General features: G+C 51.2%; 1 protein-coding gene across 2 annotated transcripts in view; it reads left to right on the top strand.

The window, feature by feature from the left end:
• The first annotated feature begins 8,516 nt into the window (after positions 1–8,516).
• The window catches only part of PLXNB3 (plexin B3), a 57,371-nt gene continuing 52,179 nt past the window's right edge, over positions 8,517–13,708 (top strand). The window contains exon 1 of one of the 2 annotated variants that reach the window (XM_083718223.1): positions 8,517–8,737. The gene's annotated coding sequence lies outside the window, so the exon portion shown is untranslated. Of the gene's footprint in view, positions 8,738–11,724; positions 11,978–13,708 lie in introns of those variants that run through there. The other variant, XM_083718224.1, reaches the window with a different exon arrangement.

The raw sequence follows: 13,708 nt of genomic DNA, 5'->3' as shown, positions 1-13,708 counted from the left end.
GAACCCAAACAGGTTGCTCACCTGGGGATTCTAGACTAGGGGTAGGTGAATATATCAATCTCAGCTTCTCTCGGCTTCTCATTTCCCCAGGCTTAAATTAAGTTCTCCACATTTCCACATCAGTTTACATGAAAATTCATCAGCATTTTAACAAAAAATTCTCTTAATATGCTAATTTTTGTCACAATTTTGCCTAATATACACCTTTCAACAAAGCAGTTTCCCCTCAAATAATGCTTTTTTGAATTCACTAATACAATGTGATTTTATGCACACTTAACCTCGATATATACATTTTTATTACATATTACTTGGCTGGAGAACTACATTGCAAAATTCAGAGAAGGATGGATTTTGACAGGTGGTTGTGTTTAGGTTTGCATCTTATTTCAGAATATGTGAATTACATAGGTTTGCCTTTAAAGGCAAACTGAAGTGCATTCCTTACCTGTCCCTGCTCTAGACACAAACGCACAAGGGCAGAGCACTCCACCCAAGGAAGTAAGGGAAGTGGGAGTCATCCTGCGAAGCACAACTGCCTCCCCCTCCTTGCAATATGTGATGTAACCTTCTCTGCCACTCACAGCAGTGAAGAGAGTTGTCTCTCATACAGAGAAAACACTTGCCCCCACATACTGCAAGCTCTATTTTATCAGCAAAGGTTAAGCACTGCACTCAAACAACTGCTGGCCAGACACTCAGGAAAACTTTTGCCTTGCAGGATCACAGCCCAGACACATGCAACAGAATAGCTGCCCTTGCACTCTTAGTAGTGCCCCGCCTGCCTGGGTGGGAAGTAGAATCCCAGTCACAACAGTTGCTCCTTCAACCCTTCTCTCAAGGAGGGCTGGGTGCTATTTCTGCAGACCTCCTGCCACAGAAGCTGTGTGAGTGTGGTGCTGTGTGCTTGCTCGTTCCTCCCTTTGCGTGAAGTGCAAAGTGCTTCGCTATGGTTTCCTAATGCCCCCTGCCCCCGCCCAAATGCTTGGCTTCAAAATTTGTTCTAAGCTAGCCTTTCTCAGTCTGTGGGTCCCCAGATGTTGTTGAACTACAACTCCCATCACCCCTAGCTAGCAAGGCCAGAGCTCAGGGATGATGGGAGTTGTGTGGCTAGTTCCCGCCGCCCTCAGTGGAAATAATGACACATGACACAATTATTAAGGTTAATGGGCTAAATAAGGCCACAACTTTATTGGTTACAGGTGATGAGCAGTATTGGCTTAGGCATTGGTCCTAACCAACTATATCCGACTTCAGCCCGTCCGCTTGAAGTCCAGGAAGGGTTAACCACCAGTAGGGGGAGTCCTGCTGATGCACATCAACTAGGAACTCTCCCGGGGTCACCGATAGGGGGCGTGCCTTAGGCCCTCACCTCCCTAAGCTTCGGACAGGGCCACACACCCCAGAATCCTTTATCAGACTACCCTTCAATATGTGGGGCAGGTGATGGAGCTACCTCCCCTCTTCCATCTACAGAACAATACCAATGCCTAACCGCCACTCGAGTTGTAGTCCAACAACATCTGGGGACCCACAGGTTGAGAACCGCTGTGACTAAACCAAAAGCAGGGAATCTGTATCAGCCCACAAGCTGTATTCCGTTTGGAGCAAACTTCCATGCCAGAGGTGGGCAGGGGCCGGGGCAAAAATGGGTGGGGCAGCAAATGTAAATATTATTGTTGTACAGACGGCCAGTTTCTATGTACACCCGTCCATCCAGACCAGCGAGAGCATTACCAGAATTAAATGACACTTCCCAGCTGGGCAAAAATAGCTGGTGCTAAGTAGGGCTGGTGGGATGTGTGGCTCAGGAATGTTCTGAGAGCCAGAGAGGCTTGGAGGGCCACATTTGGGCCCCAGGCTGAAGTTCCCCACCATGCCCTAGACCACCCCCACCACCAGTTTTCTTTCTTTTGAATTCTGATTAGGGTGATTGTGCGTCTTACATTAGAGAGGGCAGTCCTTTGTTTGAAAGCGACCTCCCCTCAAAGGTCTGTCTGTGTGCTGGTCCCGGGGGGAAGGTTACCGTTGGCATAGTCAAAATCCTGTCCTGGGTCACTAGCCTGGAAACAGTTCACAAGGAGCGGGGGGAGGTCTGAAGCAGAAAGCCGGGCGGGGACAGGAACACTGGAGGGTCAGGTCTGGGTCCGGGCAGGAGCAGGTACTCAACGACGTTGCTCCCACAACCTGGGACCGGGCTGGCTGGCCTTTATCTTCTCTGAGGCCAGGGGCGGTCCTGGCCCCCAGAATACCCGCCTCTCTTGGCCTTAAGGCGAGCACTCCTCCTGGGAGAAACCAGTTCTCTCCGCCTCTCTGCCCTAAGCCTCTGCAGTTCAGGAGAGGCTGGGGGGTTACTGGACCCAGGGGGAGACTCACCTTCCTCTGGCAGGGCCGGGAGAGGCGCACCTGTAGGCACTGTGTCCTTAATCACCTCTGGAGCTAGAGTGGAATCACCTGGTGCCTGCTCCTGAGGATCCGGCACAGGTGCAGGCGCTTCAGATCCAAGGCCCTGCCCCAGTTCAGCCGGCCCTGGAGGTGGGGACTCCTGTGCAGGCTGGGATTCCTCCGGTTCAGCCTCTGAATCGGATTCCCAGGCCATCACAGTCTGGGTCAAGTCCAGATTAATGGTAAGGAACCCATAGGAAGGGAGAGCAAAAGGGGACCCTGAAGCTGCCTGTCAACAGTACCTGGATAGCAGAATAAGCAGCTATACAGGTCACCTCATCAGAGTCATCTCCTTTATGGGATTTAGATTTCAGAAATTATTTTGAAATGCACATCTATATGTTAGTGTGGTTGGTTATGCAATGAAAGAAAAGAAGGCACCAATTTGCACAAAATGGGCATATTGTAATTTATAGTTAGGTCCAAATTTAGGCATAACTACTATAACTTAAATAGAAACACAGCACATCCGGCCATAGTGAGGAAGACAGCAGGTGGCTTGTGCACCTGCTCACTCTGCTGACCAGGTGCTGCAGTTGCTGATGGGCAGCTCCAAGGCCCCTTCTGGCTCCTTATATTTACAGCTGACTTGGCTTGGGCAGCCCTCAAAAGAGAGGACACCTTCAAAGAGAGGACTGTCCTCTGGCAGCCGCCCTCCAGAATAGAGTACATCCTCTGCAAAATAGGATACAGTGGTACCTTGGGTTACAGATGCTTCAGGTTACAGACTCTGCTAACCCAGAAATAGTACCTCAGGTTAAGAACTTTGCTTCAGGACGAGAACAGAAATTGGGCGGCGGCAGCGGGAGGCCCCATTAGCTAAAGTGGTACCTCAGGTTAAGAACAGTTTCAGGTTAAGAACAGACCTCCAGAACAAATTCCGTTCTTAACCCGAGGTACCAATGTACATGGCCACTCTTAGGGTTGCCATATTTTGAAGAGCAAAAAAGAGGGCGCTATGATGGCCATTCAAAGCAAATGAATGCAATTTGTCTCACATTTTACCCCTGAAAAAGAGGCAGTGTCCTGGAAAAAGAGGACACATGGCAACCCTGGCACCCTGCAGATGTGAATGTTATGCAGATCAAGGACTTAGTTTGTCGTCTTCTCGTTGGTGATGCATTTTTAGCAGCACATAAGCAGCCACCCTAGTCCTGCTCATAGAACCACTCACGGCCCTTTCTGTGGGGCTTCATGAGCTCCCTCTAATGCCCGGGAAGGTCAGGACTGGCTCCCCACCCTCCCATTTCATTCTGAGAAAGCAACCCACACCATTCCATGTACCAAAGCTGATGGGACTGGCAACTAACGGAATCCTCCCTCCAGTGCAGCTGAGGGCAGCAGGCTGGGTATTAGTGCGACTCATGCAACACGTTGGCGATTAATATACACAGAACAATAATTATACATACTTTATCAACCTTCTGAGAAAAATACAAAACATTAAACAAAGCCACAAAGACTTGTGAACTACCCACCCTAAAATGAACTTATAATGTCAGGTTTCAATAGATTTTTCAAAAGCTTCACTCAGTCTTTTAGGTAAGTTCATGAAGATACCAACAAAAGGTACGTTTGGTGATGTTCACAATACTGAGAGATGCTAGTAAAGTTGTAGATAGATGTTAATAAAGTTGTAGACGGTGAAGTTGTAGACAACAGGGTGTTGGTGTTTTGCACCTGTTTCACCCTGGCAGTCCAAGTAGTAAAAAGGCCGCTGTTCGCCCCCGATGGGGCCCTTTAACTGAGGCTTGCAGGTAGCACACTCCCAAGATACTTTTCCGGGCTTCTTCAGTGGTCTAATCTTAAAGTCTTGATACGTATATTGATATTCAATCTTATAGAGAATACTCTTTCTTGGCTTAAGCTTAAGAGACTGATTTGCAGCAGGCTGGGCAGATCTGTCCTCCAACCCTTTGTGGCTGCATCACTCTGCCTAATGGTAGGGCTGGTCCTGGGAATGGATAGGACAAGCCCAGAGTTCAGCAGCATGTGCCAGAAGACTTGCCGAGCACTAGCAGGAAGCAACACGCAAAGATCTTGCTTAAGAATTCCCTGGTCAGCAACATAGCAGGTAAACAAGGCTGCTACCTCAGTGCCAACTTGTCTGCTGGATTCCCCCCCCCCCCCCCGATCCCATCATCTATAATTAGTATGCACATAAACTGCTTTGTTTTACATTTATATATTTATGCATTGTGTTTTGATAGCTATAATGCATGTACATATCTTCATGCAATAAGCATTAATTCCCATTGAAATTGCTGATTTTTCCTGTTGCTTCATTTCTGATTACATTGCAGATCCACCGTTACCTGAAAATCCAGAAGGCTTCTTCCTAACCTTCTTCCCCAGGATGAGCGAGAACATGCTGGTATTTGCTTGTTTTAAATGCAATTCTTCAGGACCCTGTCCTTGATCTGGTCTAGGACATTCATAGATTCCATGGCTTGCAGTTGCATTGACACACAATTGATCTGTTTGTTTGTTTGTTTGTTTGTTTGTTTATGAAAAACAAGTGAGCATGGGGTAAATGGTGTCTCCACCTAATCCATAAACTAGTTCAGTTGGAGTGCTTGGATGTTGCCCAAACTGTTTCATAACCAAGTGCTCTAGCCTCATTGATTTGAAAATCTCAGTCATTGTCTCATATGAATAGTCACATTCAGGGCTTAATCATTTATACTCAACAGGGCATGTTTTAAATTGTTAAAAGATTGCGGCCTTAAAACTGACATCAGTCATAAACATGGGCAACTGTTTGTCAAATAACACTACAGTCCACCAGGAGGTTCTCCTGTGTAAGAATCAAGGGCCTAAACCCACCAATGGGCTTGCTTGAGCTTGTTTGGTAGTCTGAGTCGGGTTTAGGCTGAGAAAGGGAAACCTGTGGTCCTCCAGATGTTGTAATGGAACTCCACTTGCCATTAGCCCCAGCCTATAGTCAGGGATGATGGGAGCTCTGGTTCAATAACACCTGGAGAGCAACTATGGATTTAGGTCAATAGTTTAGGCCTGCTCATGCAGCAGGTTTCCCACTTGTGTAACAGAACTCCTTCCTCCTCCGTAGCACCTCTCACACCCTCCAAATCTGCTCCAGAGGGTCAGTGGATACTCTGGTGCAGATTTTGGGGAGCACACAGGAGAAGAGTAGAAAGGGAAGTCCCCACAGCACAAGTAGTCAAGAGCGGCCAAGCCTGTTTCGCTCCCTAAGGTGAGATGGAATTGTGCCACCACTCCATTGCTGAAACCTCATTTATCAGGTTGCACAGCTACGACTTCTGGGGTCTGGTGAGATATTACATGAGGTCCCATCAGTTATTGCCAGAACCTGGAAGCCACAGGTGCATCTCTAGCAGCAGTGATGGTGGGCAGCGGGGAGGGCACCAACCCACCCACCGACCACGGGAGAAGCAGTGGCAGCAGCAAGATCTCACTGGAAGCCTCCATCGGCACATGGGGTGCCGTCCCTTGGGATTCTGCCACCTGAGGCAACTGCCTCAGTCTGCCTCATGGGTGGGCCGGTCCTGCGAGTAGTACAATAGCACCCATGAGAGGATATTCCCAAGATGCATCTGCGCCATTATAAAAGCTGATCAAAGGCCTTTATGTTATAACAGTGCGTAAAACACTGCTGTGCACACTAATCAAGCACTATGCTTGGCTCGTTCTCAATGTTGTCCTCCTCACCAGACTAGACTAGACTTGTTAGAAGTGCATTAAGCACTAGATGGTATGTTGAGAGTGGCTTCTAGTCAGTCACATGGCTGTTTTCAAATCCAACCCAAGTAGAAGTGGCCAATGACAGAAATGCAGAGGGGTTCTAACCTGTGTGAGGGATCTGACGTTTGACCCAGCAGTGTCAACTATTATTTTTGTTTTATTTACCAAAGAAATAAAATTGTTTGTGCTTTCCTCAGGCTGAGTCAGCAGGAAAATGTCCACAAGGCTCTTGTCCAAGTATTTGCCAATCCCAATAGATCAGTTTTTCTCTAGGCTTGATAAGGATGTGGTGATGTGTGCATTCCTCTTCTCCAGTGGTCCTTTCTCTGGTGTCTGGAGATTAGTTTAATGCTTGAAAACAACATTTCAGGCATTTTTTTACTAAGCACAGTCCAGTGAAGTGAACAGTAAATTCTAAAGCAGGGAGGGACTTCACCTTCTCAGTCAATCCAATTTTCAACCTTTTCTTACTATTTCACTATCTCTGTGCTTTGTAGCCAGGTTGCTTAATCCTTATTGAGGGTGTCTGCATGTGGCAAGGGATGAAAAAGTAGTTGCTGCAGATCAAGCACAATCAGCTGGATGATTCTGATGACATGAGCCCTTTTGCTTTCACATGGCTGTCCAACTGTGTGTGTGTGTCCAGGTCTGATTATCAAGCAACACACAATTTCACTGTGGGAAATTCCACATTCAGAATTCTTTCTGCAACTGTTTTAAAGTTATAACCAGTCAGGTGATCTTCTGCATCACATGTGGGTCACCCCCAGCCTATCACTGAAAGCAGGGAACTTTCTTTAACAGATACAGAGGAGTTTCCATAATTTAGGTGCTGAGTACAGCATATTGGATAGATGTCAGTAAAGCTGACACATAGGCAAAATAGTTAGTAAACGTTTTCTGTTGTGGGTGAAAGGCTGATATTGTCTCACTTCCTCTTTTTTGTGTGAGAAACACCACTTTTTGTTTTGAACCTTGCTGTCCCTGCTCCTTCTGATCAGAGGAGGTAGGACTTGTTATCAAACCCTATGCTTAGTGCTGACCATGTGTCTACGTTTTTCAAAAATCAGCGATGGGGCTGGGGCACTTGATCTGCCCTGTGACCCCACAACACAGGGGATTAACCTTCCTTTACCCTGCACTGAAAATTCATCCCTCCACCCGGTGTATCTCTTGCTTGCCCCAAGTTTTAAAAATGAAGTGATTGCTGGGGAACCAAAGGTATGCCTGGTGTAGATATATCTTAATTTACCGTATCACTGAAATAAGGTGTCAGGACAGAATTCTGAACTGCAGTACTGCCTCAAATGCATTTCTTTGGTTCAGACACGAAGATGGGTGTTCTTGGCGATATGATGGGAGCATGTGGCTGCCTTTGCACAGTGCCAACCCCATCCCGTGTCAAGATCCCACTATTTAAGCACTTGCCTCCCTGTCCACCGCAATCTCCACCCAGTCCAAATCACTAGCTGGGGGCAACCCTCGCTTAGGATCCTGCCTTTGGCACTGGGGCAGCCTGTCCCATTTCACTGCCTGAGGCAAAGCAGGAAGGTGCCATGTGCCACCCCACACTTGTGGCTGCCATCACCAAAGCCTTGCTTCTCAGAGTTGTGCAGTCGCAGAGTCTGGAGAAAACCCCACAAGATCTCCCAGGGGCCTCCATGCAATTTTGTGGGGCTCTCACAGCAGGGGTGCCAACGTGAATAAAATATTGGAGGGGCCCTGTAGAAAGATATGTAGCACAACCAAGAGTAAAACGTAACCCATGGCGGGAGGTGTGGGGAAGCCAAATCATGTAGAAGGATAATGAAGAATATTGTGAAATGGATGTACCAATTTACTGCAAAAGCATAAATTAAATGAACAAATTAAAAACTAGAGGGGCCCAGATAAGTCCTGTCTGACATAACTGATCACATGAGTGGTGCATGGCAATGCCCATCAACTGTGGAGGGCCCGGCCCCCTAAATGTTTTATTGGGGGCCCAAAGACCCTTCAGCGCCTAGGAGTTGGCTCCTATGTCTTGTAGGACTTTTTAGCAGAGCTGTCAACGTTTCCCCTTTTTTAAAAGGAAATTCCCTTATTCCGAATAGGATTACTCGCAAGAAAAGGGAAAAGTTGACAGCTATGCTCTTAAGAGAGACCTCGCAGGAACCCAGAAACCTCTTCTCTGGGGGAGCAAAGTGGGAGCCGCCCCTTGGCTTCTGCCGTCCGCCTCGCGGGCGCCGGGCCCCGCTTGGCCCCTCTCTCTCCGCTTTCTGGCAGGCTCGCTTGCTCGCCAGAGCCACTCCTGCGCGCGGGGAAGGAAGGGAGGGAGGAAGGAAGGAGGCGCGCCCGGCTTCTCCAGCGGCGGCTGCCTCGGGGCGGCAGGGGGCGCCTGCGGGCCTCGGCGCTGGCCCGCCGCGGGGCTTTGGGAAGGGGCGGGCAGGCTGGGCGCCGCGAGCGGCTCGGAGAAAGGGAGCCGCTCCGGAGTTGGCAGCGGTGCATTGTGGGGAGTGGCCGCCGCCGGGAGCGGCTCTGGGTGGCAGCGGCGACCGCCTGCAAGTTCTTCTCGGCGCGGGCTGGCCAGGTAAGGCGCACGGGCGGCGCGCTCGCCAGGGTCTCTCCGCCGGGCTCCGGGGCTGCGCGCGACGCCCCCTTTCCCTGCTCCCTCGGGGTCGCCGGCCAGTTGCGGCTCCTTGCCTGCCGCGGAGCACCACCGGCTGCCCCGGCGCCCCTCTCCGGGCGCCCTTCTCCTGCTTCCCGTCCCCCCTCCGGGATGCCGCCTCGGGCGGGGACCCTCCTCCTCCCCCTTCTGCCTCCTGGGGACCCCCGCGGGCGACCTCTCCCTTTCTCCCCGCACTTTCCCATTCCTCCCCCTTCGGGGTCCCGATCCCCGCCCCTTCTGCGAGCGGAGGCGCTGCTGGGAAGAGGGAAGGGCGGCTGGGAGTTGCCGGGGGGTTGGGGGCGGCTGGGTGGGCTGCAAAGCCCCTTGCGCAAGCCGGCTGCTTTGTGTGCCTGCCTGCCTTGCCCGCCTCCCTGCCCGCCCGCCCGCCAATGGTTCTTCTGCCCGAATTGTCGCGCTGGGAGATTCCCAGGCCGGGCGGCGAAACAGGTGCTTTTGGCCGGGACTCTTTGGGAAGTCGGGAGTTGGCGGCGGGTCTGGGCGCGCCGCCTGAAGCCGCGCAAGGAGTGGGAGCCGGGGGTGAGGCCATGTGGGGCTTGCATGGGGCAGCAGCCCGGAGGTGGGGAGCCGTTCGCCTTTCGGAGAACCAGCTTGGGTTCAGCGTGGCGCGTTTTTGGCGGAGATGTGCAATCGGAAAGGCGGCTTGTTTTCCGTGCCTGGGTGCATTTCCATAGTTTGTTTCTGCTTGCATCACACCTTCTCCGGTAGCTTCAAAGAGGTGACAGGTGGGAAGGGCATCGTTTGCCTCTCCCTAAATGCCAGAGTTAGTAGGGGCTGTTTCTGCGTCCCTGCGAGCACGCCCCATTCATTTGCAGAGAGGCTGCTCGATTTGTGCCAGAGCTCAGCTCTGACCTCTTTTCAGTGCCAGAATATTTAAAGTAAAAGAAGATTGCCATGCCCTGAGAAGGTGCAGAGTGCGTTTTCCATACACTGGGCAACCGCAGAGACGCCGCACACATTGGGAATTAGGAGGAAGGGCTGGCAGATCAGAGATTGGTGTTTCCAGGCAGACTTGCGTTTTGTCTCCGTGTTGCATGTTGTATTTTTAATAGGCAACAAGCACTGCTCCTTTTTCACATGTCCACATCACAGATCGATATGATGGGTTTTCTTTCAGTTTCCCCCATTTAAAAGTTCTGCAGCTGAGCTGGCCAAGAGTAGGGGCACTTAACACCATGATTTCAGGATAGATTAAGAAAGAATGATTGCAGCTTGGAAGGTGACGTCCAGTCTGAGATGAGTTGGTCTGCCTTGGGGATGGGCAGTAGCTCAGTGGCAGACCCTGTCGAAGGTCCCAGATTCAATTCTCAGCATCTCCAGGTAGGGCTGCCAAAGACTCCTCTCAGGAACTGAGCAAAGCTGCTCCCCATCAGGGGGACCAGAGACTGGAAACCAGACCATTGGCTGTGCTGACTGGGGCTGATGGGAAATGGAGTCCCACAAGACCTGGAGGGCCACAGCTGCCCCACCGCTGGTGTAGACAGTACTGAGCTTGACGGACCAATGGTCTGACTTGGGATACGGCAGCTGAGCTTCGGTGGTGGTGGTGGGGCTAAGTGTTCTCATTTTGCACAAAGAGGCAATACTGTTGCATGGTTTGCAAGTACAGTAAAGTACAATTAAACTAGTTGGAATGATGCCTTCACCCCAAAATAAATGGGTCCCCCAGCCTCCTTGCACCTTAACGTGATCCCACCTGTGCTGAAAGCAGATTTCTCTTTGAACCCACTAAATTCCTTTTTATTAAATGAAGCAGAAATTATAACTTAAAATACTAATAATTATACATAGCAAGGAAAGGCACGCAAACAATATGTATCTATGTATAATTATTAGTATTTTAAGTTATAATTTCTGAGTGTGTTTGCCCCCAACTCCGCCTCACCCCTCAAAAACCTAAAACGTAGAATGCTCCTAAGGATATAGAACAAGGAAAGGGAAGTGGTAGGCTAGCTATCAGCAAACTGGGGGAAAGGACCACGCCCCCCACCATTTGCTGAATTTATGGAGTAGGCTTGCTAGCAGTCCCATGCTGACTGGTTTTCTCCCCTCACACAGAGGTGGGATTCTCTCTCCTCCCTGTGATTTGAAGCTAGGACAGCCAAATGGATATGTTAAATGTGAAACTCCCTTTTTTTCTGACGCTGGGGTTACAAAGGAGTGAGGGGAGGAATGCTTAAAGAAACCAGATGTGAAGGTGTTAGTCTACAGGGGAAGGTTTGCAGGGCAAGCTGCGTGTGTAGGTGAGGGTGGGAGTCTGTCTCTCTCCTGCCTCCCCCCTTTGCTGTCGACTGCAGGGCAAGACCCAGCAGGCCTGACTGCTGCCAGTCACACAGTTATTAAACTCACAATGGGTGTTTGTTGGTTTGTCTCATCTTTCTAAAGTGGAGTGTATTTATCGGGGTGAGGCAGAAGGGGGGGGGGGAGAGACCACCTTCCTCCCCAGAGACTTCAGCCAGTGCATGGTTAAGCAGTGGCCAGTGAGTTGGGTTGGGGAGAGGACTGGATTTGCCAAGAACTCAGAATCACATGATTCTAATCCTGTCGTTGTCTGACTCTTCCCCCTCCTCCCCTCACACAGCAGGGGGTGGGGGAAGGATTAGTGCCTGTCTTCCTTTAATGGGACGGTTTACCATAGACTGGCAAATAGTGCTTAATGTTTGCCTGGATTATATAACAAACATAGTGATTATCCTCCCCTTGTTTTCCTCCTCCTATATACATACTTGGGAATGTGGGGGCACTGGGATGGCTGTGGTCAAGTCTGGGATCCCCTCCTGGACCCCAGCTCAGGTCTTGGACCCAGTTACGGCCCCTCTCTCCCCACCCACCCCTGCGGCCAGGGTGTGTGGGTGTGTAGACGCTTCTCGGTCCTCACCCATATACCTGCCACACATGCTGACACTTGCTGCACAGGCTCTTCGGCTGTGCTTGTTTTTAGATCCTTTTCTCCAGCGGAGGTGGGCTGCTGTGGTTCCCAGCCCCACTTGCTGCTGCGTGAGGGATTACTGAGGCCGCCCACGGTGTGCTCTTGCGGGCACCAGCACCAGCAATGCGTGTTGCCCAGCCTAGGAACCTGTGCGAAAGGCAGCAGTGCCAGGCACTGCCCAGAAGGAGGAAGAACCTGCTTTCCCGCTGGAACAGGTGTGCACAGGGAGCCTGAGGCCGCGTAAGGAAGAAATCCACAGGGGACGGTACCTACGATGGCCCTGGGCAGGGTGATGGTCGATTGTGAGTGGTGTGCTTGTGTGTGTGAAGGTGCCTGTTGCTGGAAAATAGATATGCTGAGGTCCGTCTGAGGGGACATGATGTGCTGCCGTGCTTGGTAGGGCAATGCTAGTGAGGAGGGTGTGCATCTGAAGCCTCAGTGTTGAGGAAACGAAGAGAGGTTCATGACGAGGTCCCAGCCCCCCCTCTTGGCTGTGGTCCCTTCACGTCTGCCCCACATTTTCTCCTCTTGTCTTTTTTCCCCTTCACGCTCTGACTTGCTTTGACGCCCTCTTTCAGCCTTCCGCGCGCTTTGCTGCCCCAGAGCTTGTTACCCTGGGAGGCACTCAAAAGCCCCATTGATTTCCTCCCACGCCACTGTCTGTGTCCGTAGGAGTCTTACCCGCCATGCCTGCGCATAAGTTTGTGGCTGGCTATACACCATGCATTTAAAGCACACACCTCCCCCAGATAATCCTGGGAACTGTAGTTTGTAAGATACTAGGAATTGTAGTTCTGAGATGGGCAAGTTACACCTCCCAGGATTGCTCAGGCAGGATGTGCTTTAAATGCATGGTGTGCATGCAGGTGGGGGGGGGGGTTGTGTGTTGGCACAGAGGGAGAGATGCCAGGTTATTGTACCTGCAATTTCCCCCTCCTTTCCCCACTTTTCTGGTGGGCTTTGGCACTTGTCGGGTTAAACAGGCTGGTTCTGAACTCCCTGCGCCAGAATCTCTCATTATTCCCTGGACTGTTATCAGGGGTGGCACTGTTCCTGCCCCCCTACCCCGAGCCAGACAAAGGGGGCATTCAGCAGCCCCTGGACTGGCATGGCTCTCTCCCCACGCCTGCTTCCCGCTGTGGGGGCGGCTGCGCTGGGCGCTCGCCAGGGAACTGCAGCTTCTTGCTGACCCCGACACCTTCTCAGCCGAGGCCTCTGCTGACTCCAGGGCGCCACAGGAGGTGGCATTGTGGGGAGTGGCAAAAGCACCGAGGGTGGGGCGGGCCTGAGCCCAGAGCAAGAGTGTGCTGTGTTGCCCCAAACCACACTCTGCAGGGGAACAGAATAATCAGGACCCATTGTGACAGGGCCTAAGTACCTGGGGAAGGCCTAGTGGAAGCAACACACTCCTGACACCTTGGCTGTTTGTACTTTGTGTACACTCTCTCTCTTCTTCCCTGTCCTTCCCCTTCTGCTTCTCCCCACCCACCCCCTGCTGGCCGTAACCTTAATCTTGCACCCACTCCCTTGTGGGGAATGTCCTGCCCCTCCCCGCTCAGGCCAAATGTCCCCGATTCTGTAGCTCCAGCTGGAGCCGGCAAAGGGGGATCAATGATTCCACGAGGCTCTAATGGAACTGCTATTATGCTATAGCGTGGGGTGGGCACAATAATTGCTTGGGAAAGCCAGGGGAGGGGTGCTGCTTTGAGAGATTGAGGCTGAAATGGCATGAAATGGGCTGGACCTGAGTGAGCTGGATTCTAAGCTCATAGCACCAAAGCTACACATTAAGGCTTCTGCCAGGTGCCTCATGGTGGCAGCTGCCTCCATGAGGGGAATGGGAGACAGGCAAAGTCCTGATCTGTGGGACTCAATCCCCCTTGAGAAGTTTTGCACCAGCTCTGCTGAAATGAACAGCTTTGGTCAGTCTTGTGTGCAGGAGACCT

The sequence above is a fragment of the Podarcis gaigeae genome, assembly GCF_964106915.1.
Source record: "Podarcis gaigeae genome assembly, chromosome: 17".
NCBI lineage: Eukaryota > Metazoa > Chordata > Lepidosauria > Squamata > Lacertidae > Podarcis > Podarcis gaigeae.
The sequence above is the reverse complement of the archived record's forward strand: the minus strand, read 5'-3'. Positions and strand labels throughout refer to the sequence as shown.